Source organism: Pinus tabuliformis, chromosome 7 (assembly GCF_031772625.1).
Source record: "Pinus tabuliformis cultivar Carrire ecotype Pingquan chromosome 7, CPIR1, whole genome shotgun sequence".
In the NCBI taxonomy this organism is placed as follows: domain Eukaryota; kingdom Viridiplantae; phylum Streptophyta; class Pinopsida; order Pinales; family Pinaceae; genus Pinus; species Pinus tabuliformis.
Genome location: NC_142293.1, coordinates 1,569,800,322 through 1,569,820,609, shown reverse-complemented (window position 1 = coordinate 1,569,820,609; position 20,288 = coordinate 1,569,800,322). Strand labels below are relative to the sequence as shown.

General features: G+C 36.3%; 1 pseudogene; it reads right to left on the bottom strand.

Annotated features, from left to right (window-relative positions):
- Nucleotides 1-17,506, bottom strand: part of LOC149254058 (ABC transporter G family member 29-like) — a 44,482-nt pseudogene extending 26,976 nt beyond the window's left edge.
- Between the last annotated feature and the right edge of the window lie 2,782 nt (nt 17,507-20,288).

Genomic DNA, 20,288 nt, shown 5'->3' with positions numbered 1-20,288 from the left:
AGATGCTTAGGTCGAACGGAAGTAAAGCCACTACTTTTGATGAGATTGTTTCTCTTGGGAAACTTTAAAAATATTTTCAAGGCACTGGAGGAGGCCATTGTTGCTGAAGTGGTGTGCATGTCATAGTTTTTCCCACGTTTTCCCATGAGGATGATAATCAAAACCTGATGGAACCAATATCATCTCGGAACTGGAGGTGATTTTAAAGGGAATGCAAAAGGATAAGAGCGTGGGTCTGAATGGATGAATTGTAGAATTTTATTTAGGTTTTTTTTATCTGATTGGGAACCACTTGCTTCAGGTGGTTAAGGACACATGATTGAGCAGAACATTCTATCACCCTTTCAGCATGACCTTCATCACTCTAATACCCAAAAATGATGATCCTCGGTCCTTTGATGAATATAGGCCTATACTGTTATGCAATTGTATCTACAAAATCATAGAAAAAATCATTGCCATTCAGATCAAGCCTATTCTTTCCAAGAATGCTTCCAAAGAGAAATTTAGTCTCTTGGAGGGTTGCTAGATTCATGAAGCGATTGGAGTGGTTCAAGAGGGTCTTCATAGCATCAAATTGTGGAAGCTTAAAGGTATTTTGGCTAAAATAGACCTTTTAAAATCATATGATAGGGTCAACTAGGTCTACATTCGTATGATCCTCACTCATCTTGTGTTTGAAGTTCCTTTTATCAATTGGGTCATGAGCTACGTGACTTCTACCTCCTTTGTTATATTGATAAATGGAGCAACCTCTCCTTTTTTTCATGTTGAAAGAGGCTTGAGACATGGTTTTCCCCTATCCCCCCTCCTCTTCCTTTTAGTTACTAAAGGAATAAGAAGGCTTTTTCTGGTTGCAAAGAGGAGGGGAGATATCAAGGGGATCGAGGTGGAAAACAACTTATTTATCACGTATTTTTTATTTGTGGATGAGATTTTAATCTTTTGTAATGGGTTTGAACATTATCTAGATGTTATTAAAGAGGCCCTTGGTTTATTTTAGAAGGTAACCTATTTTCTCATTAATGTCTAGAAGTCTACTCTTTCCTATTTTGGTATGTCAAGGGGTGAAGTCAAGAGAGATATAGCAATATTTCCTTTTACTATTAAAACTTTTCAGGATAGCCTAAAATACCTTGGATTCTATATAAAGCCAACTTAATATAATAATGCAATCTAGATGTGGCTATTGGCTAAAATTGAAAAGAGACTTAAACACTAGAGTTTCAAGTGGTTGTCTCGTGCATGTAGCTTAATCCTCATCAAGTCCCTACTCGAGGCCATTTTGGTTTACTAGATAGCACATACATGGGTACCAAAAGGGACCATTGGATCCATTCCAAAAATTTGTTTTTGTTTTCTCTCAGCAATATCCATAGAAGATGTGGTTCTATATTGGGTTCAATGGGATAATATTGCACTTCCAAAATCCTGGGGTGGTTGGGGGCTAAAGGGACTTAACCTATTCGTGAAAATTTTAGCTCGTAAGGTTGGGTGGTGAATTCTTTCAATGGATAGCCTTTGGAATGTTGTAGTTCTTACGAAGTATATATTTCCCCTCACTCTGGATGATTGGATTCCGTTGCCTAATAAATGAGCCTCTAGCGCATCCATCATATGGAAAGCAGTCACATCCTCTTTTGGGGTGGTTGGCAATGGTATCACATGGAACGTTAGAAATGGAGAAAGGGTCATACTTGGTTTAGATCCATGGGTCAGATGAAATGTACATTTTACACTTCCCATATATCTAATACAAGTCCTTGACAAGCAAGGGCTCACCTTCATTAACCAGATTGTGGATGAAAATAGGACATCAATTTTATCTCATGGATGTAATTCTGTGACCCAACTAAACGTTGAAGGTGATTTTGCATCTTTATGGACAAATTACATTAATTCCTTAAGACAATCACATGTCATGATTATGGACATAGAGGAATCTCTCTTCTATATCTACTCTCCCTCTAGAAACTACTCTCCAAAAGCTGGATATAGCTTTCAGATCGCTAATAGAGTAGGAGATAAACAAGAATGGCGGTGGAAGAAAATTTTGAAGTTAGCTTCCACTACAAAAACTAGATTGTTTTTATGGTGCATCTTTAGAAATAAAATCCCTACTTGGGATAATATACAAAAGTGACATAAAGAAAACCCAGATTGGTGTATATTATGAAAATATGTAGAAGAATTGCTTACTCATTTCTTTTTGCAATGTTCCTTCATCATGTTGAGCATATGGGCAAAATCCAAGCAGCATCTTGGATGTGCTCTAGATTCGAGGGGAAATATTCTTTTGGAGATTTGGACATCTTGGTGGGATGCTTCTAATGATGTTGCTTGGAGAAACATCCTACCTCTTATTTGCTGGCAGGGTGTGGTTGGATAGGAACAAATCCACTTTTAGGGATTTATCCTTTGCACCTAATCTCATCTATACTGAAGTAGGGGCTAGTTACGTCCTTTTACCTTCCAAGAAACATCACTAAATACAAAGAACTATCATTGAGGAACTAATTAACAAACAAATTCCTTGGTCTTATTTTGATGGGCCATCCAATTAATATGGTTCATGTGGTGGTGGTCTCATTCTCCACCTAAAGAACAACATTTCCTTAAGTCAAAAATTGTCTTGTGTGAGGGCTCCAACAATTATGCTGAACTTTTCTCTTTAAAACTACTTTTATGTTGGTTACACGAACATCACTGCCTATCTTTGCAAATATTTGGGGATTCACTAAATGTCATTAACTGGTTCAATGCCACACACAGATGTCACAATCTCACACTACTTCCTATTCTTGAGGAAATTTTACAGTAAAAACAATTATTTGACCATGTATCCTGTTGTCACGTTTACAAGGAAAGAAACATTAAAGTGGATATCTTGTTTGAGGACGTCTCTCGATATCATCTGGGCTCCTGACAGGTTCTAGAACATGTGGACAAAAGGACACATGAATACCAACATCCTTCTTTTATTACAGATTAATTTACAGCACACTACAATTTTGGACACGTGCCACTTTGGATATTATATTATAAGTAGAAATATCACTATCTTTATATTGTATATTTTGAGTTTCAGGATCCTCAATAGTAGACAAACATATATATTTATTTTGAGCATTTGTAGGATGAATTAATGTTAATTTTGACTCTGATATGTATTTTTTATATGGATTAATATAATTTTGATGGCAGGCCTACTCTTTTCTGAGCCTGAAGCATGTTTCCTCTCCATAGTTGGAGAATGTGCTACATAGCATTTAATATATGTAACTTTTTATATCTTTAATAGAAAGCTATGATTTTTTCAATGGATAATAATAATAATAATAATATGTTGTGCATCATTGTGCTCTCTTGAGGTCCTTGCCTATAGTCTCCTCTTCACCAACACTCACTATCTATTGAACCTATTCTGCGATCTTATCACATATAGAAACTATATGTAAATACTCTAATAACACTTCGACATATGTTGATTTTCCCCCTTTGGGATCTATGGAGAGCTTTCTTTTATGGGTTTTGTTAGGGATTTATCACATCGAATGCAGACACTTTCTTGACCATGTCTTGTCCTTTGATCCTTACCTTCTCAAACTGATCAATTTTGACCTAATCCAACCTTATCCATGAAAAATTGCACTCTCTTTCTCCAACACAGTGCTACTTGGGCATTGTTGGCTCTTTGTTGCTTGAAGCTAGTGTACACAGAGCATTGTAAGGCCTAGTGTTGCTTGGCTACAACTGCACAAGAGCATTGAAGACACCAATTCATGATTTTTGGAGCATTTCACAAACCACTTTTGACTTTTTGACTTCAGAGATGATGTTCCCTTCTAGTGGACCCAAGGGGGTGGTTTTTTGAGCCACAACAATTGTTATTAACAAATAGGTGAAAAATAAATCATTTATGTACTACCCTTACTCCCCTATGCCTTTTACAATTGTCTCTCTTCCTTCTCAGCCCTTGAAAGTCCACAAGTAGTCCCTAATGGGAATGGTACAACGTTAATGCCTCAAATATGTTATACTTGTGAAAAAAGGTATTGTCAAAGGCATAAATCTAAGGGAAAACACTTACTAGAAATATATGTGTCCCAACCTAACCACTCTAAGGAAAGGTATCATGAAGCCACATCCGAGTTGGATGTAGGTTTTAACCCCGTACATAAATCAGCTGCATACGAATTCTAAAAACAGAAAATAAACGAAGGCAAGATCATAACGCATAAAACAAATATACACAGAGATTTTCCCCGGGATCTCAAAACCGGGACTACCAGATTGATTTTTTCATTATGTTCCTTTCAATGTTACAATATATATATATATATATATATATATATATATATATATATATATATATATAGATATATATATATATATATATATATCTATATATATATATATAGATATATATATATATATATATATATCTATATCTATATATATATATATATATATATATATATAGATATATATATATATATATAGTACTTAGATGAGTGCCCCTTTATTCTAACAATTCCTTATCAAATGTTTCAATGTTTTAATTTCATTCTTCTAGTAAATAGAGTTCCAATAAGGGCACACATTCGGTGGTAGACTACTTGGAATCAATGGGATACTACGGTCATGCTCACATTGTGAAGGGGGCTAACCCCTAAGCATCTCAAATGCCTATTGATGTTTTGTTTTGACCAATTGGAAATTAGGGTGCATCTCTTGTAGAGGAATATCCATCACTTAAATGGCATCTAATTGGATGATATCACCAAAATGGATTTTCTTTAGGAGATTCTATACACAATGAGAACCAATAATTTCAAGGGAACCTAACTTGAGCCAAGTGAGAGTATGTTATAACCATCCTTAATAAGGCTAATGGATAATTCCCTAAAATATATGGTGATAGAACCTAAAGTTCATAGCCATTCTACATCGAGCATTGCATCCCACCCTCTCATTGTTATAAAGAACATGTCATATTTGAGTTGATGCTTCTCCAGTTGTAGTTCAACATTCTCAAACATACTTGTGCAATTCATAGTACTATCATTGGTTAACATAATTTGGAAGTTGTGCATTGTTTGGAAATAATAAAGGGTTCATTCTACCACTTGACAAAGAATGCAGTTGTGGACGTTATCATAGTCAGTTAACATAACCACTTTGTCATATTTGATGTATTCAATCAACTTCAAGGTTTAGGGGAAAACTATTGGATAATGCATTGAGGAAAATTAGGGGTTCCACTTGAGATGTGAGTTATACCAATTCCAATGTTGGGTTGTGTTATATTCTTTCCACGGTAAGAGGGGGGGTGGAGCACCCCCTTCGTTGGGCGCGATGGTTTTCGGTCTATGGTATTTTGTACATCCGGTCAAGGGAACTACGATTACATTCTAATCCAGGGTTAATGGATTGGGGTTTATGGATGCTTCGGGATGTATATATGTATATATATGTATATATACGTATATATATGTATCTATATATATATATATATATCTATATATATCTATATATATATATAGATATAGATACATATATATACGTATATATACATATATACATCCCGAAGCATCCATAAACCCCAATCCATTAACCCTGGATTAGAATGTCATCGTAGTTCCCTTGACCGGATGTACAAAATACCATAGACCGAAAACCATCGCGCCCAAGGAAGGGGGTGCTCCACCCCCCCTCTTACCGTGGAAAGAATATAACACAACCCAACATTGGAATTGGTATAACTCACATCTCAAGTGGAACCCCTAATTTTCCTCAATGTGTTATCCAATAGTTTTCCCCTAAACCTTGAAGTTGATTGAATACATCAAATATGACAAAGTGGTTATGTTAACTGACTATGATAACGTCCACAACTGCATTCTTTGTCAAGTGGTAGAATGAACCCTTTATTATTTCCAAACAATGCACAACTTCCAAATTATGTTAACAAATGATAGTACTATGAAATGCACAAGTATGTTTGAGAATGTTGAACTACAACTGGAGAAGCATCAACTCAAATATGACATGTTCTTTATAACAATGAGAGGGTGGGATGCAATGCTCGATGTAGAATGGCTATGAACTTTAGGTTCTATCACCATATATTTTAGGGAATTATCCATTAGCCTTATTAAGGATGGTTATAACATACTCTCACTTGGCTCAAGTTAGGTTCCCTTGAAATTATTGGTTCTCATTGTATATAGAATCTCCTAAAGAAAATCCATTTTGGTGATATCATCCAATTAGATGCCATTTAAGTGATGGATATTCCTCTACAAGAGATGCACCCTAATTTTCAATTGGTCAAAACAAAACATCAATAGGTATTTGAGATGCTTAGGGGTTAGCCCCCTTCACAATGTGAGCATGACCGTAGTATCCCATTGATTCCATGTAGTCTACCACCGAATGTGTGCCCTTATTGGAACTCTATTTACTAGAAGAATGAAATTAAAACATTGAAACATTTGCTAAGGAATTGTTAGAATAAAGGGGCACTCATCTAAGTACTAGACCATAATAATCATCTATGGTCAGGGTATTATTTCCATTCCCTCAATAAGCTAATCATAAAAAGCAAAGTTCCCCTCCTAGTTATTGGTGATCTCCTAGATGAGATTGACAATGTTAAATTCATTACTAAATTGGACCATCACTCAAGCTATCATTAAATAAGGATGAAGAAGGCATATATTCCTGAAACAAATTTTCGCATCCATGAAGGTCATCATGATTTTTTAGTGATGCCCTTTGGGCTTTCCAATGTCTCATGCACCTTTTGGAGCCCTATGAAGAATATTTGTTGACCTTTTCTAGAAAAGTATGTGTTGGTATTCTTTGATGATATCCTAATTTACCATGAAACTTATGAACCATATATGGAGCATGTGGATTATGACATATTTTTTCCATTAATATTTGTTTAAGGATAGTGGGTATCAAATTTTCATCTTTACTAGCTTGAAGTTTAGATTTGATACCACCTATAACATACCTAACCTTTTCAAAAGGATGGGTTCCTACATGCAAGGACTTTTCAATAGGATGGGTTCCCACATGCAAGGAGGGTTTAAATAAATAATTAGTTGTGATTTACTTAACAAAATTCCTTTACGGTATGTAGATTTTGATAAGTTGCAGTCTAGTAGACCCAGTTTTCATGGTTCTTGATCATTGTGCCTTTATGCCCATAGTACACACTTGTATCACATCCCCTGTCAAGCATGTGAAAATGATTTTTGGTGCTAAATGGAACCAATTAGCAGTACAACCTAAATTACATTATTTCAACATTTATCTAAGTCGTTGATATGTATAGCATGTGCACATATTAATATTTCGTGCATGTTGAACCCAACACTAGTACATGTTTTGGATCAATTTGTAACTAAATCACGAGACAAACTAAAGTAAAATTTCATTCATCCACTACAATATAAGTCTCTCTTTCATAATTATATGATGCATACAAAAAATCCATGTTGAGAGTGTCAAGGCTCAGGATTCTGTACACAACAGTAGTAATCATAATGAAATTGTCTCCAATAATAAATAGTCAAGGTTTTCATTGCAACTCTAAAGAGAGATGAAGGTAGTCATGAGGGAAATGTGAATTCATAGCAATTAAACCCTTAAGAAAGAGACGGTCCATATGATGCATACAAAAAATTCATGCTGAGAGTGCCAAGGCTCAGGATTCTGTACACAGCGACAGTAATAAGAAAGAAATTGTCTCCAATAAGAAATACTCAAGGTTTTCGTTGCAACTCTAAAGAGAGATGAAGGTGGCCATTATAGTAATGTGAATTCATAACAATTAAGCCCCATCAGTTATACAAACAAATCTCATGAGACTTCAGTTATAATAATCAGTTGCAATAAACAATTATAATAATTTGCAAATTGTTTGTAATAATAATTATTTGCATAATAATTTGCTTGTAATAATAATCAGTTATACAAACAAATCTCAAGAGACTTCAGTCATAATAATTTATTTGAATATCAAGAGATTGCTATACAAATAATTTTTTATGCAGAGACTCGCTCGAGCAACTCAGTGGATTATGCAGATACTGTTATACAAAATAATTATTATGGTACTAAAACCCCAATTGTTTTTTTCAACCTAAGCCACAGAATCCACTAGAAGCCATGAATTAAAGCCACAGATACTCAATGAATTCACAGAAGGCAAACAAGCCATCGAAAAACCCAACCAGTACATAAACCCCCTTTTTTTCAACTTAAGCCATAGAAGCCACCAATTAAGCCACAAAAGCCATGAATTGAAGCCACAGATACTCCATACATTCACAGAAGGCAAACAAACCACTGAAAATCCCAACCAGTGAAAAAACCCCCAAAAAAATTCAACCTAAGCCACAGAAGCCACGAATTGAAGTCACAGATACTCCATACATTCACAGAAGGCAAACAATCCACCAGAAAGCCCAACCAGTGCAAAACCCCCCAAAAAAAATTCAACCTAAGCCACAAAAGCCACAAATTAAGCCACGGGTACTCCATACATTCACAGAAGGAAAACAAGCCACCAAAAAACCCAACCAGTGCATAAACCCCAAACTTTTTTTTAAGCATAAACCATAGAAGCCACGGATTGAAGCCTCGTATACTCCATACATTCACAGAAGGAAAACAAGCCACCAAAAAACCCATCTAGTGCAAAAACCCCATTTTTTTTCAACCAAAGCCATAGAAGCCACATATACTCTATACATTCACAGAAGGCAAACAAGCCACTGAAAAATCCAACTAGTTCATAAACCCCAATTTTTTTTTCAACCTAAGCCACATAAGCCACAGATACTTTGTACATTCATAGAAGGTAAACAAGCCACCGAAAAACCCAACCAATGGAAAAACAAAAACCCAATTTTTTTTTCAAACTAAGCCATAAAAGCCACAAATTGAAGTTACCAATACTCCATACATTCACAGAAGGCAAACAAGCTACCGAAAAACCCAACTAGTTCATAAACCCCAAACTTTTTTTTCAAGCTAAACCACTGAAGCCACCAATTAAGCCACAGATACTCCATACATCCATAGGAGGCAAACAAGCCACCAAAAAACCCAACTAGTGCAAAAACCCCATTTTTTTTTTCAACTTAAGCCACATAATCCACCAATTAAGCCACATGAGCCATGAATTGAAGCCACAAATACTGCAAATGTTCACACAAGGCAAACAAAAATCCAAAAAAGCCAACCAGTGTATAAACCCCAATTTTATCTTTCAACCTAAGCCACAAAAGCCGCCAATTTAGCCACAAAAGCCACGAATTGAAGCCACAATCAATACTGAGCAAATAGAGGTGTTGACAAACACAGTTGCTAGTATGGCTGGCAAGATTAAGAATCCTACCATGGAACGACAATGCCAAGCTCTAAATACCTTCTACAGCAAGCCGACCATGGTGTCCATTGTCAGGTCAAACAAGGTCGTGCAAGCGAGAGAAATCGAACAAAGGTCCCTCCAATTCTGAACCAGCATCGACGACATACAACCCTGTAGCAATGCAATGCCACCCAAGAGCCAAAACCCTTTACTGCGCACACACTTTACCTTTGTGGTCGAACAATACACCGTAGCAGTCGAACAACGAAACCCTTTACTATGCCCACACCCCCACCTCTGCGGCTAAACACACTGCAGCATCAAACAACACAATGCACCAAGCAAACAAGATGTCATAACAAGCGATAACAAAGGTTCACCTCACCATAAATGAAGACCTCACACACAACCACTCGTGGAGCATAACGAGAAGGTTTCAGCCGTGAACATAAATGAATAGGGAGTGAAACAAGGTTGAGTAATCGAAGGAATCCTAAACAGTGCCAAAAAAACAAAAGTGAGGTCCACTCCACGAAAAAGACATGTGGAGGCAAGTGAGTGACATAAGTGGTACAACGGAATTAACACTTGAGATGTCATTTTTGATCCATATAAGAAGGCCACACAACTATTGGCCTTCCCTCCCCTGATTTCAAGTAAAAAGATCCCTTCGTGGAAGTCCAACGTCCAACAATTATGTTTGGCATAGCACTGGATGGTTGCAGCTTTTGGTCCAACTAGGTGAGATGTAAAGCAAGTGCACACTATAGACACTAATGGTTCGTGCAACATGGACCCAATGCTATAAAAACTTCTTTGCCACTACCTTTTATTATACCCTGAATCCATCCTGGCTGGAAGATGACAACATCCCACTCAATGGCCACCAATATCCATGTGGAATGATTATTTCCATCCTGAAGTATGAATTATTATGTTGTTGACATGCAACTGCTAATTTAAAATTATAATTTGCAACATCCTAACAACAAAATAATTATTTGCGCCTAAAGATGTCAGCTAGTTGAATAATAATTCTTACCACTAGATTGAAGATCTGATCATATGAAGATTCATTTAGGGCATGTCAATCATGTTTCAATCTTTTAGAGGGTAGGCCATCCCTGCATTCTATACATATCAACGCGGCGGTAATTCATTGGCCTTTTGAACTCAATTGGTGGACTGGAGATCTTCAATGAAAGAACTTCTCTAATCTTTACATTAATGGTGCAATCTAAGCACACGAAAATGTCTTGAGGAAGGAACCATTAGATGAGTGGTGCAGTCTAATAAGACGACAAGTAGTAGTGGAGTAATTACATCACGTTGCAGTACCATTGCATTTGTGTGGATCTTCAGATTTTTACAGCAAAACTTTTCCACTTTATTTCATTTCATATTGTTTGCAACAACTTCACTGTAAATCTTTTTATTATCAAACCTCATTGTATCTTGTTTGCAACAAGTTCACTGTAATTTTTCATTTTCAAAGTTGCCCTTTGACAACTGTTCTTTCCCATGAGCATGAGCTTTAATGGAGATACTAAAATGTATATCATTTTCATGTTTTTATTGTTTTTTATTTATTAATATTCATATATTATTTTTATTATTATGATTATCTAATTTTAAGTTCATGGTCAAGCTAGACACCAAATTGGTGTGTGAGATTTTTTTTTTTGGTGGGATAAGAGATCCACTTCCGTGTGGTCATTTAAATTCTAATTCTAAAAAGGTATACATACTCTACCCCTTTGGTTTTGAAACTATAATCTCTTTAAAAGAAACACACACTCTTAACCATTAAACTCACTATAACTAAAAAAAAGATTTTTATTTTTAATATAATTTATTTTTTAAATATTCTTTTTTGCCTTTAATTATATATCCTCTCTAGAGAAATACCTACATTTTATTCTATATTATTTTCTAAAGAACTAAATCAATTTCAAAACTTCTAATTTTTTTATTATTATATAAAATCATATATAAATGGCTTCCTTGAAAAATTCTAATCACTTTAAAATTTTAACTTAACCATTTTTTAAAAATAACAAATTTTAATCACCTTTCATTTTAAAAATATTAAATTTTCATTATGTAAAATATAAGATTTTATTTTTAAAACAAATGATATGAATCATGTAATCAAATAGTTGGGCATATTCTCTATTTTATATTTTTCAAATAAAACATTATTAATCAATTTACAAATTTATATTTAAAATATTAGTTTTATGTTTTTAGTATTAGTTTTATAATATATTAAATTAAATATTAAATGATTAAGTCATTTGAAAATAATATTTCATTTACATAATGAAATGTCTTAATTTCGAATGAGAAAAACAAAACTAGAGATAACGATAGGAACCTGAGGGAGCGGTGGACGGAGCGACGAAGGACGAAACATCTAGGGTTTCCGAGCTGTTGCAAGGGCAGTTCTCCATGGAGGAGTGCAAAGGAGGGAGCTCCACTCCCTCCTTCAAACAGGCTGTGACCAGCAGGGGGAAAAAATATATGGAATATGATAGAGGACCTTCAAAGGGAAGGAATAGGAACAGTGAAGAGGAACAAGATGGACAGAAGTCAAAAGAGAATAATATTACTAAAGAAAATGAGGAAGAAGACAAGGAACAGGGAACAAAAAACAAAGCACACATGGGCCCATGTAAGCCAAAAGCTGTTGTGACTCCCAGAGTTGTTTTAAATGAGCCTACTCTGTAGGCGAATAGGGACCATATGCAAACTTATGCAATCATTTGCAAATTCATGGGTTTATGGCCCACTGAAAAAGCCTTACAAATGTGGATAAGATATCACTAGAAACCAAAAGGAAGCATTGATCTACACCTAGGATCAAAGGTTTTTTTTACTGTGGTATTTGCTAACATCGAAGATAAGGATAGAGTTTTTGAAGGTGGGCCCTACTTCTATGTTGCAGCAGGTCTCTATATGAGACCTTGGATCATGAATTTTGTCCCAGAATGTGAAACCTTTACTTCGGTTCCGGTTTGGGTAAGGCTCTATTCTCTTCCGCTTGATTATTGGCAAACAAAGTCCTTAACAGCCATAGGAAATAAGTTAGGTCAGTTTTTCAAAGCTTCTGAAGCCACTAGGAGGGGAAAGTATACTTCCTTTGCCAGAATATGTGTGGAGATGGATCTCTCTGGAGCTCTACCAGATAAGGTAATCTTGGAAGTTTTTTATGAAGAATGGATTCAAACTGTAGATTACGAACATATTCCATTTAGATGTTGCAAATGCCATGAGCATGGGCACCTATTCAGGGATTGCCCTCTCACTAAAATAGAGAATAAGAGTAAAACTATTGCAATGAAAGACTCTGAAAGCTTTCATAGTGGCAAACAAAGGAAAAGGAAGCAAGAGGGGGTCAAAGACACAAAAATATGAAGGGCAACAAGCTAGTCAAAATAGGTTCCAAGTCTTGGAAGAGGAAGAAGAGATAACTACAGTAGACTAGATGAAGGGAGAAGGTTTAATGGAGGAAGGGAAAGAAGAGGACAAGGAACAAACACCAGATAAAAATCTGCAGACGGAAACGTTGGTGAGTGATGCTAAAACATAAATGGATCATGAGATGACCCAAAGTGAGATGGAAACAAAAGATCAAGAACTTCAGGTGATTCTTGAGAAAGAGAATATAGCTCTGGAGGATTTTTTGATTCAAGGAACCAAAGAAGGGATTGACACTTTACCTCCAGAGGAGTTCAACAAAGTCCAGCAACTATATATATGGAAAACCCAAAACAAAGGGTCGGAGAGGCAAAGAAACAAGGAAAATCAGAGCAGCGAAGGGGTAAAAACGGTGAAATCCACACCAGGATTAGCACCCAGAAACCTAGGAAAAAAAGAGGCAGGAAAAAGCAGAATGAACTATTGATGGAATGTGGAAAGCTAATGATAGACTCAGGTAAGATGAAAGACCTAACTAGCTACTCCTTTACCAATCTTTAATAATGAAGTTTACTTCTTGGAATATTAGAGGTCTGGGTAGTAAAAGAAAACAGAGACTGATTAGTAATAGAATGAAACAAATAGCTCCGAATGTGATCTTCATCCAGGAAACCAAATGTTCCATTCAAAAATTAAAAGAGATTCATAGTAAATGGCTCAATGGTTATGAGTTTCTGGAAGTCAAAGCAGAGAATACAGCAGGTGGTATACTCACCCTTTGGAATCCAAATAAAATAGACATTTTAGATGTTGAGGCATCTAGAGAATATCTTTTTGTGGTCATACATCCTGTAGGAGATAAGGAAACCTACCTGGTCACTAATGTGTATGGCCCCCAAATACTGGAGAGTAAACTCAAATTTCTCGATTCTCTGGAGGAACTCAGAGATAGACATTCAGGCATGCCATGGATACTGAGAGGGGATTTCAACATGATTAAATTGCTTTCGGAGAAAAAAGGTGGAACCAGAGTTCTAAGTAAAGACTCTCTGAAGTTTCAGTCTTTTACAGATAGTATGAAGTTAGTGGATATGGTAACTAGTAATGGCATATTTACTTGGAACAACAAAAGAGGAGGAGAGTTTAAGGTGGTTTCAAAATTAGACAGATTTATAATATCAGAAGACCTTATGCTCAATGATAAGGAAATATCGGTAAGAACTCTACCCTTTGGAGGTGCAGAGTATTGGTACTCCCCTGAATAGACCTTTTCAATTCGAAAACATCTGGCTTTCCCATCCAGAATGTTCCTTCTTCAGAAAAGACTAAAACACATCAAGCTCCAGCTCAAGGATTGGAACAAGAAGGAACATGGCAATATTTTTGTAGCTAAAAAAGCAGTAGAGGGTAAAATGCAGGAACTCAACCAAGCCCTTATCACAGATGGCTTTGATGAAACCAGAAATGATCAAGCCACCAAATGTAATCAAGAATGGGAGAATTTATGCAAACAAGAGGAAATATTTTGGAGGCAAAAATCAAGGGTTCAATGGCTCAAAGAAGGAGAAAGAAATACTAGATTTTTCCACAGATCCACTATGGCGAACAGAGTTCACAACAAAATTTTAGTAATCAAGGACGAGAGAGGTATTCTTCACAACTATCATGCAAAGATAGAAGAAGCACTTGTTAAGAACTTTCGGGGCATAGCCAAGGAAACATGATATGACAAAGAGAATTCCATCAGAAACTTCACAAGACATATACCTAGGCTGGTGCCCAGTGAGGACAATTACAACCTTAACAAGCCAGTAACCGAAGATGAGGTCAATGAAGTGCTCAAAGAAATGCAAAACGGTAAAGCACCTAGCCCAGATGGTTTCAATGTAGACTTCTTCAAGGCTTGCTAGAATATTGTTAAACAAGATATTCTGAATGTTGTAGAAGATTCTAGGATAAATAGAACTATTCTGAAAGCTCTGAACACTTCCTTCATTGCCCTGATCCCTAAACAGGAGGTAGCCCAAACTCCTGACAAGTTCAGACCGATAGCTTTATGTAATGTGGTTTACAAGATTATATCAAAAGTGGTGGCCAATAGACTCAAACTTCTCCTTCCTATCCTTGTCTCTATGGAACAATCTGGGTATGTGGAAGGAAGGCAAATTCTTAACAATATTATTCAAGCACATGAGGTGGTACACTCTCTGACTATCAACCGAAAGGCTGGTATGATCATGCAATTGGACATTGCTAAGGCCTATGATAAGTTGAACTGGAATTATATCAGGAAAATTCTCATAGCTTTTAGGTTTGTTCACAACTGGGTGAGGTGGGTCTTGGCCCTGGTCACTTCCTTCAGCTTCTCAATTTTGGTCAATGGCTCCCCTTCTGATACTTTTCTTCCCTCTAGAGGCCTTAGACAGGGGGATCCTCTCTCTCCCTTTCTCTTCATCCTCATGATGGAAGGGATGGGTCGGTCTATCAAACATGCTAAATAAATCGGTAAGATCAAAGGTCTCCAACTTTCTGATAGGGGACAGGCTTGGACACATCAATAGTTTGTGGATGATACCATGCTGCAGGGAATCCCCACAGTCAAAGAAGCTCAGGCATTCAAACAAATCCTAAATGAATATGCCAGGGATTCAGGTATGGAAGTTAATCTATCCAAATCTAAGATATTTTCTTCAATATTAATATTTCCATTCAAAGGAACATTGCTAAAATTCTGGGCTTTCAAAGAGATTCTCTCCCTTCAAAATATTTGGGGGTCCCTCTTACTGCTAAGCCTTTACACAAGAGCATCTGGGAGCCGATGATCAATAAACTGCAAGACAAAATAAGGAAATGGACTATGAGGTCCTTAAACTTGGCTGGCAGGTTGGTGCTCACAAAGGTTGTTCTGCAATCTATCCCAGTTTTTATGCTCTCCGCTCTCCCGGCTCCTAAAGGAGTCTTGTAGCTTTTTAGAACCATACAGAGAGACTTTCTTTGGGGCAAGGGGGAGGAAAAGAAAAAATGGGCCTTGGTAGCTTGGGAAAAACTCTGCAAACCTAGAAAACATGGAGGTCTAGGATTGGATGATCCAGAAATTTTAAGCAAAGCTTTAGGAGCCAAATTATGGTGGTGCTGGCTAAAGGAACCAAAGACTCAATGGGCTATAATTTGGAAAGAAAAATATGCCAGCTCATGGAAAAGTGATGACCATATAAGAATGGATGGAAACATTAAGGGATCACACATGTGGAACAAGGCCTAGAACAATAGAGGTCTAGTCCAAGATAATGGCTTCTGGGAAATCAGAGAGGGAAACTTAGCTCTGTTCTGGGAGGACAGATGGCAACAAGAACCCATTCTTTTAAAAGAGGAATTGAAGGAACTTAAGGCAGAGACAGATGCTAAAGGATTAACCAAAGTAAAGGATTTCTGGGATCAAACCAACAGTGTAGGAAAGTGGAGAACATGGAGGAAATTTGATTTCAGGTATGACAACCCCTTAAAAGCCAAAGCTGAAATGCTAATGCAAGAGTTAGATCGAAGGAAAATTCTAGTTTCAGAAGGGAATGATCAGCTGAGATGGGGCAACAACAATGAGGGCACCTTTAATCTTAAGGAAGCTAAACTCATTCTCCTTGGTTTGGCCTCCCAGGCTCCGAACAAAGCATGGCAAAGACTATGGAGGCATCAAGGTTGGATGAAAATTAAACTCTTCATGTGGCTAGTCCAGCATAGGAAGATTTTGACATGGGACAATATTAGGAAAAGAGGTGTTTTGGGGCCTTCCAGGTGCCAGCTATGTGAAGCTCAAGAGGAAACAATGGAGCACCTTCTCAACAACTGCGCCTTTTCCTCCAAGTTGTGGGATTCTTTCGCCTCCATTTTCCAATAGTCGGGTAGGGATAAAGGAAGCATCATCAACACCCTAAACAAGTGGAGAAGTAATTTTTTGAATAATTAAGTCCTTAGCATTGCTTGAGCTCTAACGTCGGGCTTCATCATCTGGAACATTTGGAAAGAAAGGAATAACATAATTTTCAAGGATGTAAAAAAACCACCCCTTTACCTTATAGATCAAATCTTAAAACAGCTTCAAGAGACAGTGGGTTCTATTGTCTGAAATCTCCCTAAGAATCCTCCCTCGGCACCAGATTGGAGGATCCTCTGTCAGCTAGGGTTACAGGGTCTCATTCCTCAGGGCCTGGAAAGGAAGATTCTCATTAGAGACTTTGAGCTTGATTTTTGGCACCCTCCCCCCAAGGGTTTTTTGAAGTACAATGTTGACGGTGCCTCAAAGGGAAACCCGGGTACGATGGGTCATGGCGGAGTTTTAAGGGATGAAAGAGGGAACATCCTGTTCATTTTCTATGGTCACCTAGGGAGAGCCACCAACAATATGGCAGAAGTTCTGGCTATGGAGCATTGTTTAGAATTCCTGATTCAGGATAATTGACACAATGTCATTGTGGAAGCAAATTCTAAGTTAATCATTAACTCAGTGAAGAGAATCAGCTGGGGTACGACGTTGGGAAAGGCCTCAAGGAATTAAAAAAAAAATACTAATAATTAAAATTGATTGACAAGTTAAAGATAACGGGGTTTTTCAATAATTATATTACTTACTCAATAATTATATTTATAACAAACAGTCAACCTGTAATTACATGGATAACGAGGTTTTTTCAATAATTTCATTTAGAACAAACAGTCAACCTGTAATTACATGGATTTTATAACATTATGAAAACTCCCATTTAGCTCGAAATGCGAAATGCCAAGACCAGGCAGAGGAAGATTGGTTGGTGTTTTGGAGCAGGACTATGGAGGGCAGAACAAATAACTCAGAAGCGATATGAGCATAGGAGAGCACATAATTGGGTTTATAGCAAGTGATGAGCTTCAGCAGTTTGATGTTCGGGGAATCACGCTCAATCAGGTCATCAGCGGTGGTAGAGCGAGAGTTTCATTTCTAGGGGTTTCTGGTAGGTTGGCAGAAGCCTTTTCTCACAATGTCCCTGGCGGCGCTGTTTTGGCAAGCGATCGGGAGCTGGGAGCCCGTGGCGTCCCCGATAACCTAAACCTTTTGCCTCCGATCGAAATACCTTACCCAAAGCGGTTTTGGGGTGATCGTGAGCCTCACGAGCAGGAAGTTGTTTTTCCTTTTTTGCAACGATCCCATTCAGTGAACAACACGTGGCAGTGGGGCCGTTTGGAAAACCGCCTTGATCGCATGCTAAAAATTGACATGTTGGGTGGTGCGATTTTCATTCCAGCTGTCGGATCTTGTGGCAGAGATCAACGATCAGGATTGGTCGTGCATTTTTGTGGGGCCGGGGAGTTAAGTTCGGTCCGCCTCCTTGGGGTTATTTTCATCTCTGACATCAGTTTAAGACGTGGATTGGGAGACCACGACTTAATAGGCAGGTTGAGTGAGTGCTGATGCGGGCAATTGCTCGGCTTGGTTTTAGTCAGCATGTTTAGGGCCGGTTTCCATAAGGATCTGTCGATTATTCGTTTTTGGGTTGAAAGTTCTTACATTTGGCGGACAACACTCTTGTTTTGAGTCTACTCTGTTGAGTGAATAGTTGTAAAATATGTAATTTATTTTTGGATTAATGAAATAGAAGGATCGTCTTTAGCAAAAAAAAAAGGTCATTTGAAAATAAGTTTCATTCTTATACATTGAAATAATTTGGTATTTTAGTGAAATAAGTCTTCTCTGTTCTTCTGTTATTTTCAAATAAATCTAAGACTTTTTTTAGATGTGAAATTGAAAGCAAATTAATAAGAAACATCAAAATATCTCCAATTTCTTTTCACTAGGTTTAAAAACCCCTAGTATTCTAATTATCTAGGATTAAACTTAAAAGGACTTAATGATTCAAGTCTTTAGAAATTTAAAAGATAAATAGTATATAAAGTGAATTCCCTCTGTAATCAATGTATGACTTAATTCTATATAGGTCCCACACCAAAGCTTCTAAATAGAGAAAATGGTTAATCTTTCTGCAACACAATGCTAGAGTATCTTCTAATTCCTCCCATAGAAGACCATCTTGATGGACACTACAGCCACCATACAATTTCCTCCCATCCTTCAAAAAAAAATCAAAGGTTCATGATGTATTTTGTCTGCCCTACAGTCAAACACGTACATAATCAATAGCCAAAAAAAATATCAGCATCTCTTAAACTTTGATAAATCCCTAATAATTTCAGCGTACAACCTAAAGTACATTATTTCGCTGATATTTCCTGCACGCCGAATCCAACACTAGTACATGTTTTATATTTCGCAGTACAACCTAATGTAAAATCTCATTCATCCACGGCTGGGTCGTTTCAATTAACAATATTGGAGGATGGAACCATTAGATGAGTGGTGCAGTCTAATCAGATGACAAGTAGTAGTGGAGTGTTTACATCGCGTTGCAGTACCATTGCATTTGTGTGGATATTCAGATTTTTACAACAAAACTTTTCCATTATATCTCATTTCATATTGTTTGCAACAGGTTCACCGTAAATTTTTATTATCAAACCTCACGATATGTCGTTTGCAACAAGTCCACTGTAATTTTACATTTTCAAGGCTGCCTTTTGAGGACAGTTCTTTCTCCATAAGCTTTTATGCAGATGCTAAAATGTATTTCATTTTCATGTTTTCTTTGTTTCCAATATAATTTATTTTTTACTTTTATTTATTTATTCTCTTTCTTTTGTAATGAGATTAGAAAACAAAACATATAATTTTATTTTATATTATATAATATATTTATTTGGTATTTATAATTTATTTTACATTATACAATAATTTTGCTTTTTATTTATAAGTCATTCTATATTAGTTTTTAAAGAATAATATAAACTTCATGTAAAATTTTAAATTCAAAGACAAATTATCCCATAGTAGATAAATTGTTTGTTTCAAATATTCTAATCACTTTTAATTTAAAGTATTTTTATAAATAACAAACTTCAAACATCTTTCATTTTGAAAGTTAAAAAAATCAGACTCAAACCTCATAAAATAAGTTTCAAACTTATACTATGTAAATTTTTATTTCTAAAATAAGTGATATGGAATCATTTGATCACATAATTAATAGTTTGGTATATTCTTTACTAAAAAAACAAATTGTTAATCAATTTAAAATTTTCAATTTTATACATTAAAACAATTGGTGTTTTAGTGAAATCAAATCTTCTTTTTTCTTATGTTATTTTCAAATGAACTTATTACACTTCTTTTCTTTTTTTGAGGATTTGAGGTTGAAGGAAAATTCAATGCTAGTGGATTCCCTCTAAGAGACATCACAATACTTCTAATCCCTTTTTACTAAGTTTAAAAAATATTCATATTCTAATCAACAATGATTGAACTTAAAGGGACTTGAAGGATTTAAGCCCCCCTTTAGAAATCTGAAAGAGAACTGGCATATGATGTGAATTCCCTCTATAATCAATGCATGCCTTA